This window comes from Callionymus lyra, chromosome 10, assembly GCF_982586985.1.
Source record: "Callionymus lyra chromosome 10, fCalLyr1.hap1.1, whole genome shotgun sequence".
Classification (NCBI taxonomy): Eukaryota; Metazoa; Chordata; class Actinopteri; order Syngnathiformes; family Callionymidae; genus Callionymus; species Callionymus lyra.
The window spans coordinates 18,211,218-18,217,659 of record NC_141827.1 but is presented as its reverse complement, the minus strand read 5'-3'; positions in this window follow the sequence as shown (position 1 = coordinate 18,217,659).

The window sequence follows — 6,442 nt, the reverse complement described above, 5'->3', positions numbered from 1 at the left end:
TAAACAATCAAAACAATATTCAATAAAGTATATACTTTAAAGATCAAGATAAAACTGATAACACAACAGGAGTTCCAGAAAATCAAGGAAAAGCCTGAACAAATAAAAACGTCTTAAGTATCTGATTAACTAGATATACTAGTACATTTTAACTTAAATACATTTATTAAGACCCTTTTTAAAACGAGTGAGCTGGATTTAGTTGCCCTCACGCTCTCTGGGATATACTCCACTTTTTAAAGCCACACAGCGCAAAACGACAGAAATCTGGGCATCGTCTGTGACATCAATGCTGTGTCTCGAATCACGCACTTCTCTAAGTGCACTGCTTTACAGTACCCTGTAAAAAAGTGCACAAACATGCGCAGTGCACAAATTTCGACAGGGTAGTACAGTCTCAAATCAAACACTGCTGCTACACACTTACCAGAAATGAATTAAATGTTATTAAGTTGTTTTTCATTTTGGTATTATTGTTATTTTGTTGTTTTGTGGTAAAAAGTGTTTTCTCGAGACATTTACACCGGTATATGCTCCGAAGCACATTCAATTTTCTGGCCGTTGGAGTGCGAATAGTGTACTGCATTTTCACACACTGCTCACTGTGAAGGCACTTGTGTACTCAAAACAATAATTGTAAGTGCAGAACTGCTTGAAACACACCACAGTTGTATTATCTACTTCTACTTCATCAAGTGAAGCATCATAACTCTCCTCTTTAATATCATTTCCGATCAAAAAACATGTGTTTGATTAGCACAAAATGCTAACTCCTGTTTGGCTTGTAAACATTCATACTATCTTTTAAAATCTTTCCCTAAAATTTAAATTGTGGCTGCTAATGTTTCGTCTGCGTTTCTCATTCAACGCCAAAATCGATCCTTTAATTTCCAAAAGTTTATAAACAAATCTGTTTGATGAGGCTGTAGGTCAGAGTTCGTCCAGACGTTATCACGCGATGATGATAAAAGGCAAAGTAAAGGATATTTCTAGCAGGAAAGAATAACGTTTTGAATCACCCAGTTTCTGGTGAATGCCACTAGAGGAGAGACACAGTACTGTGCCTCACCAGCTGATTTTTCTTTTCGCTTCAGTGGGCGATCAGCATAAAGAAATTCTCACACAAATACCTTTAGGACAGTACACACTCGAGGGTCATATTGTAGCACAACTATTTCTGTACAGTTCCTCTTGGTCACATGTCCCAGTTTTTATTCGATCGCGCAGACTCAAGTGAGGCACAGCTCTACGATGCCTCACCTGGAAGTTTGTGCTTCGTTATTGATCACCAAATACTCAAAAGTGTGAAGAATCTTACTGAATATGCATCTTTAACCCAGATCAGCATAAAATATACAGCGTTTGAAATATACAGTATTTCTAACCTTTGTGAAATTAAAATATATTCTTTATTTCTTTTGTAATTAAGTTGTCATTTGTTAGTATCAATATCCATTTCAAAATCACACTTTTGAAGTTGAATCACTGCGAGCGTAGACTCTTGCAAGACCTTCAGTCAAATCCTGATAAAGACTAGTTACAAAATATTTGACTTCTATCATGTTTATGTCACAGAAGTGTGTCCAGTGAACTGTGGACTCGACCTTTGACCTGCAACACAAATGCAATCAGCTGACCCTTGTCAACACGCACTGATGCACAGACTGATTTTTAAAACACCTTTTTTCTTTTTTTCTTTTCATTGACTGAGTTGTATTCATTATTACTGAGTGACTATACTATACCTTCAAATAGAAACAAACAACCTACTAACAAATTTCAGCTTAAATACTTGTGTTAATACGCTGTTTAAATCAAAGTTATTTATACATTACAAGATTCTGTTTGTAAAACATTCTGTCATTTTAAATTTAATTTAAGATTTAATTCAAAACATTTGTTGTGATATATTATGATGTCTCAAGGACAATTTCTTAAAAAATAGTTTTTATTACTTATTACTTTTATTACTTTTTGTCATCTAAAAGACATTTTGTCTTTTAAAATGTTTGTACTGCGATAATGTATAAATCATGTTACAAAAATACCATGTTCAACAGCTTTTATTATTTATTTATTAATTAATTAAATTAAATTAAATATAATTTCTTCAACAAGTAGATCTGAAATCCACCACATCATTATTTATAATGTATTTAATTAAATTACAGAATCGTAAAGCATATCTTTGAATATATTTTTAGTTTTGATGTGGGAAATCTCGGCAGTGTCTCCTGGAGAGGTGTTGCTCCTCCAGCTCATCACGGGGCAGTTTTGTTTTTGAGAAGTTAGCAGCAAGTCCTACGTGTTGAAGACTCGGCCAGTTGGACGTAACAGAATGTTGTGAGCGTCTCCATGCCAGCAGCGTTCACATGCCAGCTCTGTGAATGAGCACCAAACTTGCCAAGTCACTATTTACACACACACACACACACACACACACACACACACACACACACACACACACACACACACACACACACACACACACACACACACACACACACACACACACACACACACACACACACACACACACACACCCCCACACACACACATACACACACACACACACAAACATTCTATTAAACAAACCAAGAACAAATGACTCAAGAGGCTTTGTGTTGACTAGCTTGATAACCTTTGTAAACACACATTTAGCTACACTTGTACGCGCTCTATATTGATCTGAGATATAGTCCTTCAGAGAGCAGTGGTGCTCGCATCAACACACAGCCTTTAATGGAACACAAACCTTCTTCTCGCTCCCTAAAAACACCATTAAATAGGTGAACTTAAAAATTAGAAAGAGTGTCAAACTCATAGAAAACAGTCTGGGAAAACGAGGATTAAAAAAACATTGATCAAATAAAAATAAAGGGTTGATCAAAAATGGTTTCTTTTTGTTCTTTTTTTTGTTTTCAAGATGAATATACTGACTCCTTTGAGAAACATCTTAAGACATTTTTATTTGTTCAGGCTTGTCCTTGATTTTCTGGAACTCCTGTTGTGTTATCAGTTTTATCTTGATATTTAAAATATATACTTTATTGAATATTGCTTTGATTGTTTAAGCGCTTTGTGACCCTGGTCTGGAAAAGCGCTATATAAATAAAAATTACTTACTTACTTACTTACATTTTTAAGTAAAACAGTCACATAAAAGTATAAGCCAGAACATATTCTCAAAAAAAAAGAAACCTATAAAATAATATTTTACAATTATTCCAAATTTATTCTTGTTTTTATGAAAGGCAAAAAACCCAGTCAGTGTGAGGAATAAAATCTACTAATAAAGATAAATGATACAGAACAATATAAATTGATTGAAAAAAAAGGAAAATACATACTTTATTATTTAAATAATCATATTAGGGAAATAAATACATTACAACTTATGTATTTTTTATGTACAAGAATGTATTTAACACTGTATCGAAAGGAATGTATACATTTTAGTAGTTAATCCGAAAAAGTGAGGGAAAATAAAACAATAAAAGCACTTTAATATGTTAATATTTCACAAATGAATGCCATCTTCTGAAATGAACTTGATTGGTTGAGAAAACACTGTGTAAATAAATCTTAAAAAAAGTTTAAATAACGTTACACTTTCTTGAGCTGTGTGATGATAACAAAAAAAAAAACATGTAAAATCTAAATAAAAAGGGATGATGAATCACTGGTGCAAGAGTTTAAAACCTTTGTATTTCGATGGTTAAAAATTTAAAACATCACATCACATCCAATTTATTCTTGTTTTTATGAAAGGCGAAAAACCCAGTTAGTGTGAGGAATACAATCTATTAAAATGCAATACTAATAAAGATAAATAATACAGAACAATAGAAATTGATTTAAAAAAAGGAAAATACATACTTTTTTATTTAAATAATCATATTAGGGAAATAAATACATTACAACTTGTAATGTATTTTTTATTTCCAAGAATGTATTTAACACTGTATCGAAATTTACGTATACATTTTAGTAGTTAATCTGGAAAAGTGAAGGAAAATAAAACAATAAAAGCACTTTAATATGTTAATATTTCACAAATGAATGCCATATTCTGAAATGAACTTGTGTAAATAAAAAAAAAGTTTAAAAAACGTTAAACTTTCTTGAGCTCTGTGATGATAAAAAAACAACATGTAAAATCTAAATAAAAAGGGATGATGAATCACTGGTGCAAGAGTTTAAAACATTTGTATTTAAATGGATACAAATGTAAAACATCACAACAGATCCAGTTAAACTTCTAGTTTGACGATGACGTCAGTGACAGGCTCACGTCATCACTGGTCAACGGATCAGATCCATGATCCAGCAGATGTCAGTGTTGCTCCACTGATGACGCGCCACGTTCACTTGTGTTTTTTTTTCCCGCCACGACTCCAGCCCTCGTGATGGTATTTTTCAAGTGTCTCACACGTGGATTTTTTTTTTTTTTATCGTGCACTCATTACGGTCCTCCACGCCGCTCGCCCTCGCCAAACAACCCCGGCAATAATTACGTTTGACTCCCTCTTAATCTGCCGCCTTTCCCAAACAAACGGGCGCACAAAAGAGCAGCTTTAAAACGAGGAAATCCGACGAGCACATTAGCCGGGAATTAATAGAGCGCCGTGTTTGAGCGGCGCTAACAGGATATTGACACAGATTAAGACGCACACACACCGGAGCGGAGAGATTAAAAATTCCCCGTCAAAACCATCCCCGTCCCAGTATTGATCGGCAAATGTGTTGTTGTCAACGTTTAGATTTGATTACCGCTGACACGCCGGGGCTGGAACACGAGTCCTGGTAATGGCCGCCGCCGCCTCGTGCATATCAAATAAAGCGTGAATCCTTTGCCGGAGTAATTAATATCTCCGGGTGGTTTATGAGTTTCCTGGCATAAACGGCCAATCGGATTCTAGCGGGTAATTAAGACGAGGCCTTTTGGCTCGACTCGTCCTCCGAGGTTTTTCATCTGGTTCCTGGAGTTCTGCCTCATTTTCCAGCAGCTTTCTCAAGATTCCGCTCACGAGGGGTCGAGCAGGTATTTTAAACCCTCTTTCTCGTTTTGACACTGGATTGTGTTCCTCCCGGGGCTGCCGGGGCAAAACCCCCCCTGGGCTTTGGCGGCGGTTGCTCAAAGATCATCCCATCAAAAAGCTGTCAAGGTAGCTGGAGATCAGTGGGATGTCTCAGGGCAGGGCTAGATATTGACCTTGTCGAACCTGGAACTGGTAAAACCAGCCTGCCTATTTGGGCGATTATGTGTAAATCAGGTGTTTTAGCGTTAAGCCTGCCACCTAGTGGTCTGGGTCCTAATTGAATGCCTTCAATGTTAATAGTTTGGTTTGACGGACACACAGTGAAGTAGGGAAACATTTTACTAATCGTGATTGTTATTCTATATTATTTTTTAAATGAAATAAAATCAAGCAATGTTCCAAAAAGGATTGAATGTATTTAATGATTTACATAAACTGATTTGACAGCACTTTCTTTTCAAATATATTTTCAAATTCACTTAAATCATATCGAGGGTTAATAAATACTTAAAAAATGTTAAAGCGAAAGGACAAAAACCCTTTCGTAATATTTGGAAATGAAGATATATACGTCCTCGTTTTGTGTACTCTTAATTGTTAACATTGATAATGTTATATTTTATTCAGAGTTCAAAAATGTTCTTGTATTTTGTCTTTCGACTTTCGTCTTTCCCACGGAGCAGGGTTCAAGGGTTGGGGGCTCTGGGCATCTGTGCCTAAACTTTGTATGGACCTTGGTGCCACTTTGTGTCAATAGTTCAAACTGTAAAGGCATATGTGTTGGAAAATAGGATGTTAGCCATGTGGTCATGCTCTTCGTGTTGAGATAAGAAACGTATACGATTCTAAAAATGTCAAGACACAGAATCTATGGTCTACAGACCTGGTTTGAGATAACAGGTGTGAAGGAAGACTGAAGATTCTTTGTATAGGTCAATGTTTAGGTCAAGGCATGAAAACAACATCTGTTGTTCATGAAGGAGTCAGATTTTGCAAAACATCCGGCACCCCGAGTTTGTAATTCTATACTCCACTTACTTCACGTGTTTGAGGAAGGTCTCGAGGTCTTTAAAAGAAAGGACGTGCTAAAAGATTTTCAGCCACTCTCTGGAAGGATCTGATCTTTCGGACAGAGACTGGACCGAGCGCTCGAACTTCTGGTATTTCTGAATAATTTGCATTCTTTGTTTACTGTTGTATTTAAGGTCTTGTATGGCCTACCTTTGTAATCATTCTTTGCTATTAATAAATTCACTGTTTTAATTCTAAAATGTTACTCTTCCTTGGATCAAACGAATGCGCAGAACTCATTAGACAGGAAAGGAGGTTCGAGTTCGCTTCAGAAACTAGTAATAGTTTCTACATCAACGGGCCACATTTTGCCGAGGTCTGTCACTAAG